Source organism: Muscardinus avellanarius (assembly GCF_963383645.1).
Source record: "Muscardinus avellanarius genome assembly, chromosome: 3".
NCBI lineage: Eukaryota > Metazoa > Chordata > Mammalia > Rodentia > Gliridae > Muscardinus > Muscardinus avellanarius.
In genome coordinates this window covers 122192980-122218171 of record NC_137788.1, presented here as the reverse complement: position 1 = coordinate 122218171, position 25192 = coordinate 122192980, and the positions used below count along the sequence as shown (strand labels likewise).

The window sequence follows — 25192 nt, the reverse complement described above, 5'->3', positions numbered from 1 at the left end:
GATGTACTTAAACAACAAAATCAAAGTCAGTCACTAAGCCAAGCATGGGAAGGAGGGATGGGAAGGGAATGGGGTGGGGATGGGTAAGGGCTAATTGAGTGATGTGTGCATGTATGTCTCCACCATCTTTTATCCCATTAAGATATATCACTACAATGCACCAATAAAAAAAACTAAAAAAGAAAATCATACCAGAAGGAAATTAAATCTACATATACATTAAGAAAGAAAAAAGGTAAAAAAATGAATGCTAGAAAAAGTAACACATAAACATTTTTTTAGGGGAAAAAGCTTAAAAGATAGAGTGATGATAAAATGGCAGATTAGGAAGCTCCAGGCCCATGCTCTCCTACAGGTATACCAAATATACAGACCAAAGTAGCTTTGTGAGAATTCTAAAAACCAATTAGGCAGCAACAAAGGGAATAACTAATCAAGCATAAACTGTACTGGATATGGGCAAAGCTTCATGGTGTTTTTGTTGCTCTTTTCCACACCTTTCCTGGCACAGCATGGTCTGGAGGAAGCCATCAAGCCACCCAGTTCCCGGTTTCTATTTTGGAATGAAAGAAAAACAGTGAACTTCTGGCTTGCATGACTCAGTGCATTGATATTGAGCATGCTTTAATTTGGGTATCAGATTGGAGGCTGCTGAAACAAATGGTGAGCACTACTAGATGCAAGAACTAGAGGTTTTCAGACACAGGTACCTGGGTGCAAGAAATTAAATGTAGAAGGACACAATACTGCATCTAATACCTTGAAAAGACATGTGGGTAAGAGAGGAGAGAAATTAAGACATTTATAAGCAGCCATGAGACTGTACAGAAATTAACATCCATAGTGGTCTAGATATGTTTAACTTAATTTTTTCCCATTTGTACAAGGTAACAGTGTAATAAATATGTAATTCTTACCCATATGGGATTGATTACAGAAACTAATATTCTCTAAATAATAACAATTTTATAAAGCCCTGTGTATAGAAAACAGGAATTAAAGCACACACACAGGCCAGAGAAGATGCATTTCCAGAGAAGGTTTGAGGAACTTGAGCCTTTAGGCTGTGCAAATTAGTGCACTCACACCCTGTCTGCAAAGGTTAAAATAAGTGGATATTTTTAATTTTTAATTTATGTTTTGTGGTACTTGGGATGGAACCTAGGGGCATTTGACCTCCAAGCTATACCCCCTGCCCTATTTTTTCTTTATTTTGTATTAGGATAAGCAGCCCAGTCACACCAAAGATGGCCTCTCCAGCTTCTCTTCTGGATTGTGCTGGCTACCTCATAGCCCATCAAAGGGGGCCACGGGATGCCCAACAACCCGTCCCCTGATAACACACTCACTGGGGTATGAGCCATCCAATGAGTAAACGCCCCATACTTCATGCAATCTTCTGCTGTGAGCAGAAGCCCCCTCCTATTTTCAGAAACCCCCAGCTGATGGAGATATAAGGGAGTGGGGCAGCAGAAATAAAGCCTCTTACTTGCTTTTCTCCGATGGCTGGCCTTGGGTTTTCTCTGCGCTGGACTTTCACTTTCATTGGTGCTGAAACCCGGGAGGGAGGCCCCTCTACCTAGAGGACTCCCTCCTCCTGGCTCTCCCTCAGCCAGCCATCCTTGTCCTCCTTTTTGGGTGCTCGCTCCCCACATCCACCACCACCGGCCATCCCGACCACCTCTGTCGCTCCTCTCCAGCTGGGTAAGTCCCCCTTCAGCTATCTGCCTGAGCCTGGCTATAGCAGGGTATCTGACCATGATCGTCCGGCTCTACCCTGATGCTGGACTTGTGGGGAGACTGCACCCCACCATGGCCTTTAAGGCTATAGTGGACTCCCATGATAGTCTACTGTTTTCTTTAATGACGGGATAACGGGACGGAAGAACGGGCCCTGCTATTCTCTCCATTCTCGGTCCCTTCCCCCTTCTGAAAATCCTGGTGCTAGGTGTTCCATGACCTCCGGCTCTGGCCTCGGCAGACTGTTCTTGGTTGATCTGACAACATCTCCAGCCACTTTGACCCTACTGGGTTCTGGGAATAATCAGCCATCTGGGGACGCCCATTTTAGTCCTTTATTCCTTTTACTGGTCCGGGACTTTCTGTTCTCTCTCCCTCTCTCCCCCTCAAAATCCGGGACTCTCTGTTCTCTCTCTCTCTCTCTTATCTTCACTCTCCCTTTCTTCCCCTCAAATACCTCTCATCATGGGGGCCTCTTATTCCATCCCTGATATCGCCCCTTTAAGGTGTCTACTCACTAATTTAACCTGTCTCTCTCTTACTCCAGACATTAAACCTAAACTTCTCATTAAATATTCCACCCAGGATTGTCCTCATTACTCTCTAGATAATAATAACCATTGCTCCCCCCCAAGGAATCCCTTGACCCTCTTCTCCTCTGTGATTTGTTTAATTACTGCGAGCATGCAAAAAGGTGGAAGGAGATCCCCTACATTGAAGCTTTCTCCCTTCTTCGCTCTCATCCCAATCTGTGTTCTTCCTGCACCCCCCAGCAGGTTCTGTTTGCCTGCAAAACCATCACAATTCCCTCTAAAAAAAACCTTCCTCTGATATCCTTCCTGAGTCAGACATTACTACCTTTGACCCAGCCAATGAACCTCCTCCTTATAGACATGCGCCTCCAGCACCTGAACCTCTTCCTCAGCCATCTGCTCCCCATAAACTTCACCTCCCCATCTTTATCCTCCCCTTCCTCAGATTTCTCCTCCACCAGCCTTTAGTCCTCCATTAACAAGCTCTCACGCTCAATCTCACTCTCAACCCTTGGCCACTTCTGTGTCTTCAGTCATGGATCCTCTCTGTAAGGTGGCTTGGCCAGAAGGCATAATCAGAGTTCATATCCCCCTTTTTCATGGCATATTTGTCCCAGATACATACCAAATTAGGATCCTACACCTCCAATCCCAATACCTATATTATAGAATTCCATTACATCACCCAAGCCTCCAGCCTCACTTGGCATAAACTATGGCCTAAACTATTGTGAAAAATATATAATATTCTTCTAAGTGCCAGTGTTTGTATTTTAACATTTGGAGTTCAGCTGGGATAACAGCCAAATTTTAGCTGACCAAGGTCAACACTGCCTTCAGCTCTTGGCTATCAGCTTAGAGGCAGAAAAAGATTTTGTTGTTTTACCTATGTATAAAAGTTTACTCTTATTACATATTAGTTCATGTGGCTTAAATTTTTAAAGGTATATCTGAAAACTAAATATACTGTATATCTAGAGTCATCTAAATGTGCTAAAAGATTTCAGAAATCAAAAGTTAAAGGTTAAAGGTGTGTGAGTTTTATATGAGAGCTGACCAGTAATATTTTTTGTCATCTTAATTCAAAAAGTCAGCGTTAAGACCTGGTTAACATCTATTTATCCTGAATGAATCTGAATAAATGTCTTATTGTAACAAGTTGATGGTCAGGTAACAAGTTTATTTTAATTGTTAATGTTGTTCTCTAAAGTTATAAAAAATAGAGCTATCTGACTTTTGTCAATACTATTAACTCATGTAGACTTATATTTACCAGTGTAGTCCAGTATAAAATCGGACCAATGGACTACCAGAGGTAGGCCAGTGTAAAAAATGAGATGCATTTCAGCAAATAAGTCCTTATTGTATTTCTGGGACTCAGGCTCCCATTAATCAGCCTTTAAGTTTGACCTTTGGGGTGTCTCAACAACAGAAATAAGCTAAAAACAAAATTAAGTATCAGAGGAGACAAATGCAGACACAGGGACAAAGCCATTTAATAGCCCTGAATTGGGTAATAAGTCTTTGCCTCCTCAGAAATACCAAAGGCTTCTTATACAGAGAGGAAAAGGAGCTGAAGGCCTGGTACCTGCCGCTATTACAAAGGTGCCTGAGTATTGCGTCAAGGACTGCCTTGAGTGGAGTCCATCTGCATCTGGGCTGTGCCATCTCTGTAAAGAGAAAAATACTAAGAAGTATGTTGCCCTCACCTCTGAAGGGAAGTGAGGTTGTCTGCTCCCATAAATGGCTGCCCTCGAAGACTGAAGATACCCAAGGCTCAGCAAGGCTCCTCTGATCAGCCCTCTAACCAGCAAGAGAAAGCCTGGGTAGCTCTTGAGGTGACAGGCAGAATATTGATTTTTTTTTTTTTTTAGATACAGGGCTTAGTTCTCTGCTTGCTTTGTCTCTCCTAGAGTTCTCTTCTATGGAGACCTATTTTGTACCTGGAGTTGACAGCACCCCAAGGCCAAATAAATTTACAGTATCTTTAAATTATAAAAAGGTAGTTTAGTCTACTCTTGTATGCTAATTGGCCTGATCCTGATGATCAGTCTCTAACCCTAATGTAAAATGAGTTGCTAATAAAATCAGCTTCATAAGTAAAGAAACTCAGAAATCAGCCTATATTGAACCCTCCAAAAACATTTCTGAGAGTCTGTCCCATTTGGATTCCAACCTTTGCTGTTCAAGGTTGTTTAAAACATTGCTATCTCAGTCAGTTATGGCTAATATGTAAACATCTGAAAAGAAAAACTGTAACTCTTTTAAGTCCAGGCCACTGAAAACTTGCATAGGTAATGTTAGTTTCTTATTCTGTTAAAAATTATGCGGAATCATTTCAAAATGTAAATTCAAGAAGGGAATATAGCAGAAAGGAACCAGTATGTAGGGATAAGAGAAAGATGTAAAGAAAGTATATAGTTATAAAAATTTTGAAAGGAAGGACAAAAGGAAAGGAAAGGAATAAAACAGTGTCTTGCATAGGAAAAAAATTTATCCTAAGATTATCCCAAATGGGAAAAGGAGTAGGATAAAATCAGAAGGCTAAAAGCAAGTCACAGAGGGTTTGAGCATGTTAAAAATGATTGTGTAGAATTAAGTTTATTAAAGGAATATTGCACGTACGTGATAAAGATGGTTATATTTAAAAATTATTCAAACAGTTTACAGTGAAATTAAGATAATTTCCTATGTTTCTGTTTTCTATGGTTATCTATATATAAATCAGTATTAGAACAAAACTGTTTATTCTATGTATACATGAAAGGGAGGGACAGGGGTCAGAGTTCTTGGCCAACAGCATGGATCCACTTTTGCCCCGGCTGCATATCTGCCCAAACAACTAGATTCTACAGTCAGGGGTTGGGCACCTTGTCTTTGTCCCCTGGCAACAGGCCACCTTCTACAAAAGGAAGCTCACAAGCTTACTTTCAGAGCACCCTTAACCATTTTTTCTCCACATCATTTCTGAGATTTGCTTACCTACAAAGGCTTACAGACTCTACCTCCCTCTAGAATCTTATCTCTCTTAGTCTCATTCCTCCAAAATCTGTCCCTTTCTTTTGAGGCCCACCCACCCCTAAACCCTGCCTCCTTGCTACTGGAAGCCACAACTAACCATCCTTCTCCCATACATAATTGCTGTGAAGTTTTAGAAACCTTTCTCCTGTGTCCCTCAACCATCTCTGGTTGAGGCATTGACAGATCCCAATTTTACTTGGTTCATTGATGGGAGCTCATTCCTTCTGGATGGAGCACGGCAGGCAGGTTATGCCATAGTCTCCTCCACAGAGACAACTGAAGCCCTCTTCCTGTTAATACCACCAACCAACAGGCTGAGTTAATGGCAGCTAACAGAGCCTGTACATTAGCGGCACAGAAAACTCTCACCCTGTACACAGATATAGTTACCATATCCAAATATGTTTACCATATCCAAATATGTTTACCATATCTTAGTTTCACATGCTGCAATTTGGAAGGAATGTGGTCTTGTCAATCCCAAGTGATCAGCCATTATTAATTCTAAACTGATAGCCAAACTCCTCCAAGCTTCTATTCTCCCACAGCAGTTAGGTATTGTTCACTGCAAATCTCATCAAACTGACTTGTATCCAATAACCCAGGGCAATTCAAGGGTTGACCAGGCAGCATGAGAGGCGGCTCTAAAAATTTATCAACCCCTTCCCTTATTGTTATTACAGGATGCTGACAACACTCTCAATGACTCCTAATAATTCAGACTCCCCCTTTGATTCTGACCATTCCCATTCTGACCTCCTGCAGTATCTACATTCCTTATTTCATTCAAATCCACAAAGCCTTGAGTTATTCCTACAACCGTTATTTGTTCTCACACCCAAGGACAAAAAATTCCTTCAGCAGATTACATCTAATTGTATCATTTGCCAAAAACTAACCCAACCACTCCCCTTAAACCTCAGGCCTTTCCAGCCCACCAGGTGAGAGGACATACCCCAGCTGCTGATTGGCAAGTAGATTATACTAATATGCCCAGGGTTAAGAGATTCAAATATCTTCTTGTCTTTGTCACTTTCTCAGGATGGGTCAAGGCCTTCCCAACCTCCAATAAAAGGGCTTCTACAGTCTCTGATCTCCTAATCTCTCAAATTATCCCCCGATTTGGCATGCCTTTCTCTTTACAATCTGATAATGGCCCTGAGTTTACTTCCCCAAAAACCACAATCTGTAGACCGAGCTTTATCTCTCTCTGCCTTGGCATTTTCATTGCCCATACCATCCTCAAGCATCAGCAAAGGTAGAATGTTCAAATCATACTCTCAAAGAAATCCTCACAAAGCTCTCTCTGGAAACACATTTAGATTGGATAACATTACTTCCCCTGCCTCTTTTATGCATTCGGGCCTTACAAAAAAAAAAAAAAAAACAACCCTCCCTTTTATCATCCTTTGAAATCATGTTCAGCCATCCCTTAATTCCCCCAGGAATTTCTCCCCGTTCTGATGTCCTACCTTCACAAATAGCCTTACCTCTCTTATCCCATCTCAGATCAGAACTTTGGAAATATCAAGACTGGCTACTCCCTGACCCCAAACAGACCCCAACAATTTCCTCTTTAACCATAGGACATCAGGTCTATTCCCCCCTCCCCGGAGATAAACCTACCTTACAACCAAAATGGGATGGCCCAGTGTAGGTTATCCTATGTACTCCTACAGCTGCAAAACTTAATTAAATAATAACCAATATACCCCTTGGATTAATATTTCTAGGCTCAAACTGACTCCAGAATATATCTGACCACCTGATTCAGCAGCTTCACAAAAGCACCAAACACCTCAGGATAATAAACCAACTTATATCTCCTCCCGTAATCCTCTAAAACTCCAAATATCTCAACTTTGCTTGGATTCTCCCATACCTAAAAAAGAATAACTACCTTTTTGTATTCACTAGTTTCATATGCTTTCCTGTAATCTTTTCCTCCCTTTTTGTCTGGAGATTCAAGGTTCAGCAAACCTGCAGCAAAGACAATACAATGGTCACCGAACTAGCCACAATGGCTGATTGTCCCCTGATGGGACGTTCTCATAGTATACAATTAGCCTTCTCTCCTATCATTAAGCTATTCCATCAAGCTACCCACCCTTATCTTTGTTTTATTTTGAACAAAGTGAAAGTTTTTGTCGTGACCCAAATTGGGATAATGTATATGGTGGATGCCCATATGGGTCATGCAAGATCCATGATACCTATCTAGGACAACTAGGATTGAGAAATTTTAAATTCTATCCCCAAACTAAAACCTACCTCTATACTATTCCTGACCCTTGGGATCCAAGATGGGCTTCTGGAGTCACAGCCAAAGTTTACTGTAATGGATATGCCTCTACCCCTTGTGGTTCACTTTATTTCTTCCGTGAATATATATCCACTGGCACCCAAATTTCACAAGTTTCCACAGATATCCAACATTCAGCTCAGGTAATACTTAACTCTCTCCGAAAAATCTCTGACTCCGCCCCATCTTCCCCTGTATATACGTGGTTTCAACTGATTGCCAAAACTCTATCAGTTCTAAATCTCACTTCTCCCGCCTTGAGCCCCTCAAACTGTTTCCTTTGTGCATTGCTTGCCCGGCCCTTGTTAGCAGCAGTACCTATAGATGTCTCTCAGTATGTCTTCACCTCTCAAACTAATTCATTTCATATTCTCCAAAATATTCCCTTATGGGAACCCAAAGAAGACAATATCACCCAGCCAAATAGATTTTGCATTTTTATGACATTACCTTCCTCTTGAGATCCCATTTGTCAGTACAATAGCACTCTTGCCAGACCCAGTTATACCCAACCGGGCCATTTCTTTTGGTGCAATGGGACTCTCAGCAACATCATATATCCCAACTCCACCACTCCCTATTTCTTGGTCACAGTGGTCCCACAACTGACTCTCTACAGCTGTACCGAACTACAATATCTGACTACCCCACCCAAACTTATAAAAAGGGCTGCTTTCCTCCCTATTCTGGTTGGAGTATCCTTAACTTCCTCCCTTGTCAGAAATGGACTTGCGGGAGGGGCCCTGGGCTATGCCTTATGGGCCAATGATGATTTAGGCAATAAACTTGAAAGTTCTCACATCAACTGCCAAATCACTCTCAGCTTTACAGAAACAGGTTACTCCCTGGCCCAAGTAACGCTTCAAAACCATAGGGCCCTTGATCTCTTGACAGCTGAAAAGGATGGAACCTGTGTTTTCTTATGAGAAGAATGTTGCTATTATGTTAATGAATCAGGTATAGGAGAGCAAAATATACTCAGGCTTAATGAACTTACAATAAAATTAAAAGGATCTCAAAAAACATCCCTTTGCACATGGTTTCAGTCCTCATCACTTACATGGATATGGCCCATCCTGGGTCCACTTTTTATTATATTTGTTGCCTCTATGTTCTTACCCTGCGTAACTAAGCTCATACAAAACCAGGTAAATAAAATATCTAATCAGACTTTTAACCAGCTTCTCCTTAGAAACTACCAGCTTTTATTTTTTGGTGGTACTGGGGCTCCTGGAAGCCCTTCTACCTCTGGGCTACACTCCCAGACCTATTTTTATATATTTTTTTAAAATTTGGAAACAGGGTCTCCTAAGCCAGCACACGCTGCTGGCTTCAAACCTGCACAATCCTCCTGTCTCTGCCTCCCAAGCGCGGGGATTACAAGTGTGCGCCACCACGCCCAGCCTACCAGCTTTTAAATTCAGAAGATACCGATTCCCGATTCCCAGGGATGACTAACAGCATACAGAAATGGATCCCTTCACGATGGAGACTTATGATACAAGCCCTCCTGGAAGATAGCTGAATGATACCTCCTATCCACCATTCTGACAACTGGCTCATGTCTTTGTGGGATCTGCAGCTTCAGGGAACATTCGTTGACTTCCGCCCAGACAAAATTTACTTTTTTATGGTCTGGACTTGGGGACTGCTTTCCCTACTCCTCCCGGCCCCTTCCCATCACCACCCCTTCTCAGCAGGAAGTAGTCAGTATGATTATCTGATGCCCCCTGCCCCTAAAAAACCAAAAAGGGAGGAATGTTAGGATAAGCAGCCCAGTCACACCAAAGATGGTGCCTCTCCAGCTTCTCTTCTGAATTGTGCTAGCTACCTCACAGCCCGTCAAAGGGGCCACAGGATGCACAACAACCAGTCCCCTGATAACACACTCACTGGGGTATGAGCCATCATTGCCATCAGTAAACACCCCGTACTTCATGCAATCTTCCGCTGTGAGCAGAAGCCCCTCCTATTTTCAGAAATCCCCAGCCGCTGGACATATAAGGGAGCTGGGCAGCAGAAATAAAGCCTCTTGCTTGCTTGCTTGCTTGCTTTTCTCAGACGCTGGCCTTGGTTTTTTTCTGCGTTGGACTTTCACTTTCATTTTGAAACAGTGTCTCAGTGAGTTGCTAAGGGCCTCACTAAGTAGCTGAGGCTGTCCACGAACCGGGATCTTCCTGTCTCAGCTTCCTAAATGCTGGGTTTACAAGTGTGTGTCACCATGCCTGGTGCTGTTTTTCTGTTTAATTAATTTTGTTTTGGTATGTGTGTATTAAAATTGAACCCAGGGGCATTCTACCTCTGAGCTAAACCCCCAGTCCTATTTTACTTTTTATTTTGAAACAGGGTCTAAGCTAAAGCTGGCCTAGAATTCACAATTCTTCTGTCTTAGCCTTCCAAGTACTAGGATTATAGGTGTGTACTACAATGCCCAGCTACATGAACACTTTTCAATATGTGACCCAAAATGCATACAAAGAAAGAGAGAAATGTGGCCCATTTAGTAGAACAAAAGAAATATCTACAAACTAACTCTAAAGGACTCTGACTTATTTGACAAGGACTTCAAAACAATAGTCTTAAGTATAATTCATGAGGTGAAGGAAAACACCAACAAAATTAGAATATCAAAAAAGAAATTTTAAAAAGAGAAAAATACAAATTCTGAAACTGAAGAATATAATAACTGCATTGAAACACTCACTAGGTAGGCTCAACAGCAGACTCTTAAGAGGTAAAAAAAAAATTAGCAAACTTGCAGAAAGGAACAAAAGTGAGCAGAGCCATAGAGACCTGGGAGATACCATCAAGCTGGCCAAAGTTAACATTACTGAAATCTCAGAAGAGACAATAAAAGGACAGATTTGATAAAGAAGTAATGACTGAAAGCTTCCCAAATTTAAGGGAAGAAATGGGTACACAAATAAAAGAATCTTTATAAACTCCAAGCAGGATAAACCCAAAGAGAGGCACATTCACACATATTATAACCAGTGGTCAAATACAGAGAAAATATTGAAAGAAGCAAGAGAATAGTGACTTGTCATGTGAAAGGGATCATCTGTAAGAATATCAGATTTCCTAGCAGAAACTTTGAGGAACAGAAAGCAATATGTTGATTTGTTTATTTAAAACATTAAAAGGTAAAGACTGTCAATATGAATACTATAACCAACAAAAGTAACCTCTAAAAATGAAGGCGGAGTTAAGACATTTTCAGACAAAAGCTGAGGGAATCCATTATTACAATACCTGTAGTGCGAAATGCAAAAAGGGAGTCTTTCAAGTTGAAAAAAGGATGTGATAAAATAACTCAAAGCCATACAGAAATAAGAAATTGTCCAGTAAGAATATTATATAGGCAAATATAAAAATCTATGTTATTGTAATTTTGTTTTTTTAACTCTTAATTCGCTTATAGTATTTAAAAGACAAAAGCATTAAGTTACTATAACTTAAAGGTACATAAAAGATAAGTGTATAAATTCACACACATAAACTTATACAAAATGTTTCCCAATCACTGGAATAAAATTAGAAATCAACAACAGAAAGAAAAAGAAACTCCACCTGTATGTTGAAATTAAGCAACATACTTTGTTAGCTAGCTTTCAATCACTGTGACAAAGTACCCAAGATGATCAATTTATATGGGAAAAAGGTTTATTCTGGCTAATGGTTTCAGTTCATGGTCACTTGGTCCTGTTTGCTTTGGGCCTGTGGAGGCACAATACATCATGGCGAGGAGTGCATAGGCAGCCTATTTGCCTCATGGCCACTAGGAAGCATCAAGGGGAAAGGGCATCTCCAATACATCCTTCCAGGAGGCCCTAACTCTTGAAGACCTGTCAACAGCACCATAGGATTTTGGAGACCAAGACTTCAAAATATTATCCTTCTATCCTATAACTTTTGGTATATTGTGTTTTTGTTCTCATTTGTCTTAAAGATTTTCTAGTTTCCCTTGTTATTTCTTCTTTGACCCATTTGTGTGTGTGTGCTATTGTCAGGATCTTGAATGGCTCCCAAAGGGTTATTCCATATATGGTGGATCACTACCAATCTCACTGACATGTAGAGAGAGGGATAAGATCTGTTTGGAAACTAAGTCCTGTGTGCATGTATGTTTCCATCAATTTGAATCTCACTATGATATGTAATTATAATGTACCAATGATGATACTATATGATGACCAAGTGGGATTTATTGCTAGAAAACAAGGGTAGATCAACATTCAAAAGTCGGACTTCCGGGAAGATGGCAACCAAGAAAAGCGGGGCTTAAGAGCCCTGCTAACAACCAATCTCCATTACCACAAAATCAGCGCCTTTCATAGCCAGAAAACACCATCACCAGAGAAACAAAAATATCACCAGGCTCCAGAGAGAAAGCGGACTGAGAACAGAGCTCAGAGCCACAGAGGAGATACACCGGCCTCACACCTGAGGACGCGGCAGCAGCGCCATACTGCCAGCGGCAGTGGTGAGTTCACCGGACGGCTACAGCAAGCCGAGGTGAGCCACTGCGGAACAGCCAGGTGGGATTTTTCAGCGCAGGGAGCATCTAAAGCTCCCAGTGGCTGAGCTCAGCACACGCTGCAGGGACTCAGAGTGCAACTCAAAACCAAGAAGAAATAAGCCAGCCTCACGGCCGAGGGCATGGCAGCAACTCCATATTGCCACCGGTGGCAGCAGCAGCGAATTCACCGAGTCCAGGACAGCTACATCTGCGAACTCAAGAACAGTGAGTCAAATTGTGGGCCACAGAGGAGAAATCCCAGTACTGTACTCACTGGGACTTGACCCAGTGGGGGAGTGGCAGTGGCAGAGATATCACACCATAGGAGAACGTGCAACCTGGCACCCCCCACAGTCTAAAGCAGCCTCTATCAACTCTCTGGGTCGGAGACTCTGTGATACAACCCAGTAAAGGAGTAGTGGGGTCTGAGATACTACTGATTCGAGATCCAGAACACCTTAAGTGAAGTCATAGTGACCCAAGGGAAGAACCCAGAGAAGGCACAAACTTCCGAAATCATGGGAAAGAGGAATAACAATGGAGCAATGAATGCCCACAACCCCACAACATCAGAACCCGATAAAACAGAAATGCAGAGATTTCTAGAAGATCAAATCAGGAAAATAACTGTAGAAATAATAGAGGTGCTTCGAAAAGAACTCAGAGAGAGCCAGAAAGAGATAAAGGATGCAATTAATGAAGTAAAGGCCTCAATTCAAAGCACAACCGATTAGACCACATGGAGAACAGAATCTCGCTCTTAGAAGATGATCATTCCAAAAATGAACGCATAGTTTCTAATCTAGAAAAAAATATATCCAACAGCAGGAATCTGACATTGAAGAAATATGGGCCCATTTTAAGAGAGCTAACCTAAGAATAATTGGAATAGAGGAGGGAAAAGAAAGTGAAACCAAAGGGATCAACAATCTCTTCAAGGAAGTAATAGCAGAAAAATTTCCAAACATAGAGCAAGAGGTCCAGGAAACTTATAGAACTCCCTTTAGACAGGATCGGAGAAGAGGATCCCCACGCCACATAATTGTCAAAATGACCAATGTGGAAGCCAAGCAGAGAATCTTAAAGGCAACAAAAACAAAGGGCCAAGTGACATTCAGAGGCAAACCAATTAGAATCACTACAGACTTCCCAAACCAAGTCATGAGAGCCAGAAGGGCTTGGAGTAACATATTCCAAACTGAAAGAAAACAACTTCCAGCCAAAAATTTCCTACCCAGCAAAACTTTCTATCAAATTAGATGGAGAAATAAGAAGCTTCCATGACAAACAGAAACTGAAGGAATTTATGTCTTCAAAACCAGCACTAGAGAAAATACTCAAAGAGATTAACTACAAAGAAGAAATAGGTAACACACACCAGAACCAGAGAAACAAGATTTTCCATCCAACAGACAACTAAGATTGGTTATCTGTGGAGATTCATTATTTATGTTAGTCTTTTACCTAGCTCTAACTGGTATTGTTTGCCTTTATTGTTGTTAATTTTTAGGATTTCTAGTTGGAATATTAATATAATACCTTCAGATATAGCATTTGGAAATATTTTATCCCATTCTATTAGTAACTTTTAACTCTGTTTACATTGTCTTTGGATATACAATATTTTTTTTATTTTTTAGGGAGTTTGTTTACCCTTTTGTTGCCTGTGCCATTGAAATCATATCCAAGAAATCACTGCCAATTTCAATGTTGTGAGGTTTTATGACCCAGATTTTCTCCTAAAAGTTTATAGTCTTAAGATTTATATTTAGGTCTTTTTATCTATTTTGAGTTAATACTTGTATATGGGATTAGGTAAGGGTCCAATTTTATTCTTTTCCATGTAATTATTATTTTTCAACAATATTTAGTTAAAAGATTATTATTTCCTCCACCAAATGTTTGTGGAAACCTCGTCAAAAATAACTTGACAATATATGGAAGAATGTATCTCTAGGCTTTTATTTAACTCCAATGGTTTATATATCTGCCTTTAGAACAGTACTACACTGTTTCAATTATTGTAGCTTTATGGGGTTTGAAACCAGAAAATATATATCTTCTAGCTTTGTTCTTTTTCAAGATCGTTTTGGGTATCTAGAATCCATATTCCATATTAGGATAGATTTTTTTCTGAAAAATAAATATATAAATATATGATAGTTTCACCTAAAAAAATAGAAAAAAAAATATTCTCTGGTAAGAAAGAAAGTAAAAAGAAATATTGAAATGTTATCTTTAAGTCATCAAAAGCTTGATATCAGACAAATGAAACTGTTATGTGAGATTATCATTTTTAATTTTGGATAAATTGCTATAATACTAGATGTCAACCACTAAGCCAAGCATGGGAAGGAGGGATGGAGAGAGAATGGCGTGGGGATCGGGTGGGGGCTGACTGGGTGATGTGTGCATGTATGTCTACAAAAGTTTGTATCCCACTATGATGTATGAATACAGTGCACCAATTAAATCTACTAGGCAATTTTTTGTCTTTCATTTGCTCACCAGCTCTTGCCTGTTCACATACCATGATCAAAAGACCACGCTAAAAAACTTAATAGATAACTTTAGGGCAGGAGAAGAATATAGGAAACAGAATAATAACTTTATTTAAAAATAAATGCATTCAACAAAACATTTTTGAGGGTCTATTTTGTATCAAGCACAAAAAATAGATAAGTACAACTGTGAATAAAATAATTTCATTCAGAGATTATATTAAGAAATGTGAACTGTTTAAACCATTAAATTTATGTTTTTCATATGAAAAAAAACAAAAAAACATTCAAAAGTCAATGTTAATAAATCATGTTAACAGAATGAAGGAAAAATCCCACATGGTCATCTGAATTGATGCTGAAAAAGTATTTGAAAAGATTCAGTATTCTTCATGATTATATGTATTTTTATAAAAGCCAAAAAATTGTGGAATAGAAGGAAACTACAATATAGGAAACTACTTTTATCATATGTCATACACAAAAACTCACCTAAACATAACAGCTATAGCTATACAACATCCTTAGTTGGTTTTTTTTTTTTTTTCCTTAAACCTATGAGCAAGTCAGGAATGGTGGCACATGCTTGTAATCCCAGCATTTGGGAGGCTGAGATAGGAGGATCATAGTTCACAGAAAGCATTAGCTACTATTTAGTGAGGCTTTTTGCAACTCAGTGAGAGTCTGTTTCAAAATAAAGAACAAAAAATGGGGCCAACAGTGTAGCTGGGAGGTCGAATGCCCCTGGGTTCCAACCCAGTACCAACAAAACAAATAAAAAGTAAATAAATAAAACCTAAGAGCATATCTTACTGACCTTAGATTTAGCAGATTCTTAACAAAAAATAGTCAAAGACTGCTACATATATAAAAGGCAAAGGATATTTGTAGAGTATGTAATCAACAAGAGACATAAAATTATTACACATAAAGAGTTCCTACAACTCATTTATATAGTAAGTTATTTTGCTTGTTATATAAGTTGACCCAGTTTTTTTATTTTTTATTTTTATTTTTTTTTGCGGGTCTGGAGATGGAACCCAGGAGCATTCGACCTCCAAGCAACAACCCCTGCTTTCTTTTTTCTTTTTTCTTTTGAAACAGGGTCTCACTAAGTTGCGGAGGTCCTCACTAAATAGCTGAGGCTGTCTGCGAACCATAATCCTCTGGTCTCGGCCTCTTGAATGCTGGGATTACGAGAGTGTGCCACCACGCCTAGTTGACCCATTTAAAAAACAAACAAACAAAAGAGGTAAAAACTAAGAAAGTCATAGTCAAGTGTAAATAATAATATATCAATATTAATTCACTAATTATAAAACTGTACCATAATAATGTATATATTGAGGGAAACTGGATATGCAATTTAAAACAATGTTCTGAATTATCTTCACAATTTTTATTTAAACCTAAAACTAGTCTAAAACTTAAAAATCACAGAATTTTTAATAGAAAGATCTTTATAATACTTCACCAAAGAAGATATAAAGATGGCAAATAAGCACATGAAAAGATATTCAATATTATTAGTCACTAGGGAAATTCAATGAAAACTAAAATGAGATACTATTAGGTCCCTCCCACTAGGAAATCTAAAAATTTAAAAACTAGCTGGGTGTGGTGGCGCACGCTTGTAATCTTCGCGCTTGGGAGGTGGAGACAGGAGGATCACGCAGATTGGAAGCCAGCCGTGCTGGCTTAAGAGACCCTGTTTCCAAATAAAAATATAAAAATAGGTCTGGGAGTGTAGCTGGAGGTAGAAGGGCTTCCAGGAACCCCAGTACCACCAAAAAATAAAAATAAATAAATAAAAATAAAAATTTAAAAACTGAATATATTAAGTATTGGTGAGAATTGAAACAACTGAAACTTGGATGTACTACTACTGGTGAGAACATAAACTGATAAACCATTTTGGTACTATTGGACAGTTGAACATACATCTTCAATAAAACCTAGATATTTGACTACTAGGTATTTACTCAAGAGGAAAGAGCGTAAGTTCACACAATGTCTTACAGATGAATGTTCATGGCAAGTTTGTGTAAAATAGGCAACAACTAGAAACAACTCAAATGTCTATCAATAAATGACGGGGTTGACAAATTTGTATAGATTTACATGGGTAACAAGTTTTTAAATGAACATAGATGAATCTTAAAATAATTGTAGTAAATAAAAAAGTCATAGTAAAAATAAATATAAAATGCTAGAAAATATAAAAAGTAAGTTCCTTGGAGAAAGTTTACCCCCCCAATAAAAAACAACACACTGGAACAGGTTAGGGGAAGAAAATTATAAGTTGTTTGAAGTTATTCTGAGAAATTCAAAAGGAGATGTGAAAATTTAGAGGAGAAATATGTATAGAAAAGGAAGATAAGCCGGGCGTGGGGGTGCATACTTGTAATCCCAGCATTCGGGAGGCTGAGGTCGGAGGATCATGGTTCATAGACAGCCTCAGCTACTTAGTGACATCCTCTGCAACTCAGCGAGACCCTGTTTCAAAATGAGAAATAAAAAAATAGGGCAGGGGGTATAGCTCGGAGGTTGAATGCCCCTGGGTTCCATCCCCAGATCCGCCAAAAAAAAAAAAAAAAGAAAGAGTAAGTGTGAGATTGAGAAAAACAAGGGCCTAGAACTAAGCTTTTAAGAATTCCAGTGTATCTAAGGAGTGGTCAGTAATGTTGAATACTGCTGAGAGGTCAAGTTCTTTGAACCTGTGATCCTCCTATTTCAGTCTTCCAAGTACTTGGATTATAAGCCCTCTCATACAACCATCTTGAAAATTCATTTGATTTTCCTTATTCTATCTAATCATCTTGAAAATTCACTTGGTATGTGAACAGCTCATTCTAAAGCCATTGAAACTATAAAAACAACCTAAGTGTATTTAATCTCTGACCCCAGGTCAAATACAAGTACATAGTGATCAAATTCTCCATTGCCTATATGCCAGGGTTTAGGACTGTGGATTTCATCCAAAGAACAGTGCAAATCTACTGTAGTTATTCTTCAAAAGTCATTTGCAGTGAAACCAATATCGATGCAAACAGACTTAAGAGTAGAAGTGTAATGAGACATAATGATGTAGCTTGGAATAAGTGATAGGGGTAGAAACAGAAAGAAATCAAGTATCAAAAGTTATATTTAAGCTAGGTGTGGTGGCACACGCTTGTAATCCCAGCGCTTGTGAGGCTGAGATAGGAGAATCGCACAGGTTCAAAGACAGCCTCAGCTACTTAGTGAGGCTCTCCACAACTTAGTGAAACTCTGTTTCCAAATAAAATATAAAATAAGCCAGACGTGGTGGTGCACGTTTGTATTCCCCGCGCTTGGGAGGCTGAGACAGGAGGATCACGCAGGTTCGAAGCCAGCCTCAGCTGGCTTAAGAGACCCTGTTTCCAAATAAAATATAAAATAGGTGTGGGAGAGTAGCCTGGAGGTAGAAGGCCCCTGGGTTCCATCTCCAGTACAGTAATAATAATAATAATAATAATAATAATAATAATAATAATAATAAAAAGTCTGGGAGGATAGCCCGGAGGTGGAAGTCTCCTGGATTCCATCCCAGTACCACACACACACACCAAGAGATATATTTAGAAAAGAAAACCTACTCGGGCTTATAATGGACTGCATATATAATGGACTGCATATGAGATTGTGTTTGTGGTAAAGGGAACCATAAGATGGCATATTTTGATTTAGTTCAATTATGACAATAATCAAGCACATGATCCTAATTTGTTAAAAATGTACATTAATAACAAATATAGTTCTTCTGGATCAGACTTGCTGCAGACACAACCAGGCCACCTGCTGGCGCCAGCGCGGGCTGCCCGCCCAAACTGCATTCCCTAGTCCTGACTGATACCACCATGGCAAAATAACCCGAGACTGAAAACGGTCATAGAGCCTCATCTTAAGCAGCAAGTGACGCCCACGCCAGAATCCTGTGCGCTCACCAAAGATGGGACCACAGTGGCACAGGGAGTCCCACGGACGCCTGGATCAAGGATGCCAGGAATCCGAGTGAGTCCAGGGAAGCTGCGGGTCCTAGAGTGTGCCCCAGGTCTGGCACTGGTCCTGGGCGTCTGTCCCATGCCCCAGAACCCAGCACTGTCCTCATGCGCCCTGTCTGTGCCCCAGGACCCCCACTAGTTGCCTGTGCCTGCGCCACCCCCACCCCTAAACTTGGTGCTCACCTTGTGCGCCTAGTCCCCGAATGCCACCAGAGACCAGGCACTTACCTTGCCGGCCCAGCCTACTTCCCAGGCGGCTAAAGCTCTGTGCACCCATGAGATTTCCTCGGGCCCCCAGCCCACACACCGGGCCAAGCACCAACATGTATGCCCGCTGCACGCCTTGGAACCTAGTGCTACTGTTGTGCGCCCCGCTGGAGCCAGAGAGCATTGTTAGACCCTGCGCTGCGCCTGCGCCCCTAGACCCGTGTGCACCTACCTCACACCCCTGGCCCACTGCTGAGAGTCTCTGCCCACCCCGCAGCTGGAGATGCAGTTCTAGTCTAGAGTACAGCCCTGTGCACCCTGGTAAAGCCTAGGACCAGGCACTAGGCATCTGTACCCACTCATGCTGGGGTCCAGTAATAGCAGTGCACCCAGTCTGCACTCTGGGAACTAGCAGTGCTCTGGTAATAAGTGTGTGTGTCCAGGGACCAGCAACCCTTTGCCCAGAGTGCATCTTGGGACCACACCAGTTAGCCCAGTTAGAATTTCCACAGACACAGGAAAATTCATTGAGACGCAATATCTGCACAGGGCCTCACAGGGAGGTTCCAAGTCTACTTTGGACATCCTCCACCCCTGCTCTAGGGAAGCACAGGTCAGAGTCTAGGGTGGTGAGTGCAGAGGCACTGAATACAGGTTGGAAATACACAGTTAACAGTGACACCAGACATCCTGACACCTAAACCCAAAGCAGTCAAAGGAAAGAAAGGTGTCCAAACACCCAGAGAATGACTTAAGAAAATGAAAATAGAGTACAGTGAATATTAAGAGACATTGGATTATATTCTGAAAGCTACCACAGCAATCAGACATTCAAATATTATATGGACCTGACCCCATATTTGTAAATAAGTAGGACAGTTTTTTTCTTTTTCTTTTGCTGTTGATGTTTTGTTTTGTTTTTATATTGCTTTCATTTTGTTATGGTTGTTACTGTTTTGGTTTTTTTCCCTGTCCTTCTTTTACTTGTTGTTTTTTTATATATATTTATAGTTTGCTTTGTTTTCTGGTTTCACACAGTCGCTAGTTCCTTTTATTTTATTCTTGTTCTTTTTTCCTCTTTCTTCCTCCTTCTTTTCTTTTTTCTTTTTCCTCTTTTGGTTGGTTTTTTTTTTCTTTGATTACATAATAGTCTTGATATCTTGTGTTGACATTTTATTTATGTTTGTTTGCTCCTTCCCCCACCTCTCTTACAAACTTCCCCACAGTAACCTATCTACTCTTTCCCCCAAAACTTTCCCCCATAATATACCTCCTTGTATAATACTCAAAGTATTATCTCCATATGTACTCTACTAACTACAAAAGTCCTACTAATTAACTCTCTCTTATTCTCAGCAAGATATTACCTTATCATACTTAAAGTCTTTCTCAACCTAAACATATCCTCTACCTAATCTGACTCCTGTATTCATCATCCCAGCTCCTCCCCCATCACCCAGCCCTCAACATTGGAAAAGCACTGCTGACTTGCCGATACCTCTAAACTCCTAATACTAAGATTGGACTAAACATAATACTCACAAACGATGGGTAGAAATCAGAAAAACAGGACGGAGAATGCTATAAATATGAGAACCAGGAATAATGAAGAGACAACAGAAATCACGAATACTGACCTACAAGAAATCCAAGAAGGGGAGTTGAGAATCTTGATTTACAATATGATGAAAGGATTTAAAACAAGTCTAGAGGAGATGAAAGATGAGTTGGAAACACTAAAAAAGAATCAGAAAGAGGTCTGGAATGAAATGAAAGAGTTAATAAATGAAATGAAGACAGGAATAGAAAGAAATTCTGGAAGATTAGATGAAATGGAAAGTAGAATATCACTGTTAGAAGACAGTTCATTCAAAACCGAAAACACAGTCAACAGCATTAAGAAGTCAGTACAGCAACAAAACCTAAGCATCCAGCAACTATGGGACAATATGAAGCGTCCTAACCTACGGATAAAGGGCATTGAAGAAGGGATAGAATTACAGACCAAGGGCATCCATAATCTTTTCAAATAAAAAATTTCAGAGAATTTTCCAAACATGAAAAAAGACTTGGATCTTCATGTTCAGGAGACATACAGAACACCACTAAGACAAGATCAAAGAAGAACATCCCCACGTAATATAATAATCAAAATGACCAACATAGATATCAAGGAAAGAATCTTAAAAGCTGTGAGAACTAAAGGACGAATAACATATAGAGGCAAAATAATAAGAATCACTCCAGACTACACATCCCAGGTCATGAATGCCAGGAGAAACTGGTACGATGTGATCCAGACTCTAGAAGAAAACAACTTTCAACCAAAACTCCTATATCCAGAAAACTATTATTCAACATAGATGGAGAAACAAAACTATTTCAGGATAAGCAGAACTTCAAAAAATTCATGAATTCTAAGCCAATACTAGAGAAAATACCTAAAGAAATAAACCATAAAGAAGAAAAAAGAAGCAGACTCCAGAACCAGAGAAGAGATGAAGTTGATCAGCAAGGCATCTAAATACGAAGAAATAATACTATATCTAACAGAAGATAGAACACAAAATGACAGGAAATAAACAACACATTTCAATAATAACACTGAATGTCAAAGGACTAACTCACCAATCAAAAGGCACAGACGGCAATATGGATTAAAAAATATAATCCAAATATTTGCTGTTTGCAAGAAACACACCTTACAGCAAAAGACATTCACAGACTGAAAGTGAAAGGATAGAAAAAGATATATCATACCAATGGGGACCAAAAATGGGCAGCACTGATATCCAACAAAACAGACTTTAAGCTAAAACACATCAGAAGAGACAAAGAAGGGCACTTCCTTTTATTAAAAGGAACAATCCACCAAGAAGATATGATGATAGTAAATGTTTATGCCATGAATGTGGGTGCACCCACATTTGTAAAACAAGCCCTCTTGGACATAAGATCTCAAATAGACCCAAATACAATAATAGTGGGAGATTTCAATACAGCTCTCATGCCACTAGATAGACCTTCAAGGCAAAAGATGAGTAAAGACTCTGCAGAACTGATAAAAACTATAAACCAAATGGACTTAATAGCCATATACAGAATATTTCAATGAGGAAAAACAGAATACACATTCTTCTCAGCAGCCCATGGCACCTTCTCCGAAATAGATCACATTCTGGGGCACAAAGAAAGCACCAGCAAATCCAAAAGATATAATATAATTCCCTGCATCTTTTCAGATTATAATGGAATGAAAGTAGAAATCAACAACAGGAAACCCAAAATAAACTATTTAAATACATGGAGATTGAACAATATACTCTTGAACGATGAGTGGGTAAGAGCAGAAATTAGGGGAGAAATAAAGAAATTTATGGAATTAAATGAAAATAGAGGAACAACTTACCAAAATCTATGGGACACTTTGAAGGCAGTGTTGAGAGGAAAGTTCATAGCATTGAGTGCCCACAGAAGAACAGAAAGCCACCAAGCAAACAACCTAACGACACAACTCAAGGACCTAGAAAGACTGCAACAGTCTAATTCCAAAGCCAGCAGAAGGCAAGAAATTATTAAAATCAGAGCAGAAATAAATGAAATAGAGAACAAAAACAATTCAAAGAATCAACAAAACAAAAAGCTGGTTCTTTGAGAAGATTAATAGGATTGACAAACCCCTGGCCAATCTAATCAAAAGAGAGAATCAACTCAAATTATTAAAATCAGATATGAAAAAAGATACATTACCACAGACAGAGGGGAAATGCAAAGGATTATTAGAAACTATTTTGAGAATTTATACTCCAACAGACTGGAAAGCATGGAAGAAATCAATAGATTTCTAAGCACATATAACCTACCTAAACTGAACCAAGAGGACATAGCAAACCTAAACCAAAAAATAGCAAACAAAGAAATAGAAACAGCAATCAAAATTCTGCCAACAAAGAAAAGCCCAGGTCCCAATGGGTTCCCAGCTGAATTCTACAAAACTTTCAGTGAAGAACTAATACCAATACTTCACAAATTGTTCCAGGAAATTGAAAGAGATTGAACAGTTCCTAATTCCTTCTATGAGGCTAGTATCACATTAATCCCCAAACCAAATAAAGATACAAGAAAGGAAAATTACAGAATAATATCCTTAATGAATATAGACACAAAAATTCTAAACAAAATACTAGCTATACACATTCAAAACCATATCAAGAGCATTGTACTCCATGACCAAGTTGGTTTCATCCCAGAAAAGCAAGGCTGGTTCAACACACACAAATCAATACATGTTATTCACCACATAAATAGAACTAAGAACAAAAACCACATGATCATTTCAATAGATGCTGAAAAAGCATTTGACAAAATCCAATACCCATTTATGTTAAAAAAAAAAAACACTGCAGAAAATTTGAATAAAAGGAACATATGTCAACATCATTAAGGCTATATACAATAAACCCAAAGCCAACATCATATTGAATGGAGAAAAAACTGCAAGAATTCCCCTTAAAATGAGGCACAAGACAAGGAAACCCATTATCACCTCTCCTTTTCAATATAGTCCTTGAGACTCTTGCCACAGCAATAAGACAATAGAAGGAAATCAAAGGAATTCAAATAGGAAGAGAGGAGCTAAAACTATCCTTATTTGCAGATGATATGATTCTTTATCTAGAAAATCCAAAGAACTCAACCAAAAGACTTCTGGAGCTGATTAACCAATTCAGCAAAGTTGCAGGATACAAAATCAACCTAAAGAAATCAGTTGCTTTTCTTTATGCCAACAATGAATCCACAACGAAAGAAATAAAGAAAACTATTTCATATACTATAACCTCTAATACCTAGGAATAAACCTAACCAAGATGTAAAAGACCTCTACAGAGAAAACCACAAAACATTAAAGAAAGAAATTGAAGACCTCGGAAGATGGAAAGATCTCCCTTGCTCATAGATAGGCAGGATTAATATCATCAAAATGGCCATTCTGCCAAAAGTGATCTACAGATTCAATGCAATCCCCATTAAAATACTAACAACATTCCTCATAGATCTGGAAAAATCAGTTATGAGTTTTGTATGGAGAAAGAAAAGACCCAGAATAGCCAAAGCAATTCTCAGCAACAAGAACCAGGCAGAAGGCATCACAATCCCGGACTTCAAATTATACTATAGAGCAATAGTAGTAAAAACAGCATGGTACTGGGACAACAATAGGCAGACTGACCAGTGGAACAGAATAGAAGACACAGAAACTAAACCACACATCTATAGCCAACTGATCTTTGACAAAGGGGTCAAACTCATACGCTGGAGAAACAAAAGACAGCCTTTTTAACAAATGGTGCTGGGAGAACTGGCTATCCATTTGTAGAAAGTTGGATCTGAATCCTCACTTCTCACCATGCACAGGAATCAAATCGAACAGGATCAAAGACTTAGTAATTAGACCATAGACTGAAGTTATTAGAGAAAGACATAGGAGCTACACTTCAACATATAGGTACAAGGAGTAACTTTCTCAATAAGACTTCCAAAGCACAGGAAATTAAAGCAAGAATTAATAAGTGGGATCTCTTCAAACTGAAAAGTTTCTTCCCATCAAAGGAAACCATCAAGAACCTAAAGAGGAAGCCTACCGAATGGGAGAAGATCTTTACCAGCCACCACTCTGATAGGGGGCTAATATCCAGAATATACAAAGAGCTCAAAAGACTCTACACTAGCAAAACAAACAACCCAATCAAGAAATGGGCAACTAAAATGAATAGACATTTCACAAAAGAAGAGATACAAATGGCCAATAGATACATGAAAAGATGTTCAACATCATTAGCCATCAGGGAGATGCAAATCAAAACTACGCTGAGATTCCATCTACCCCAATCAGAGTGGCAAGCATAAAGAAATCAAACAACAACAATTGCTGGCGAGGATGCGGGGAAAGAGGAACTCTTTTCACTGTTGGTGGGAGTACAGAGTAGTTCAGCCACTATGGAGATCAGTATGGAGATTCCTTAGAAAACTGGGAGTAGATCCACCATTTGATCCAACTCCTGGGTATCTTTCCAAAGGGGTTGAAATCAGAGAACTGCATTAACATATGCATACCCATGTTCATAGCAGCACAGTTTGTAATAGCCAAACTATGAAACCAACCTAGATCTCCATCAACAGATGAGTGGATGGCAAAATTATGGGAAACACACACAATGGAATTCTATTCAGCTATAAAGAAGAATAAAATAATAGCATTTGCAAGAAGATGGAAGGAACTGGAGAACATTATGTTAAGTGAGGTTAGTCAAGCACAGAAAGAGAAGGGACATATGTTTTCTCTAATA

The 25192-nt window shown here is 39.4% G+C and overlaps 1 protein-coding gene across 1 annotated transcript in view; it reads right to left on the bottom strand.

The window, feature by feature from the left end:
* TEX9 (testis expressed 9) overlaps nt 1-25192 on the bottom strand; it is a gene marked incomplete at both ends in the record, with an annotated part of 80810 nt that overhangs the window by 11486 nt on the left and 44132 nt on the right. The gene's annotated exons all lie outside the window — the stretch shown is intronic.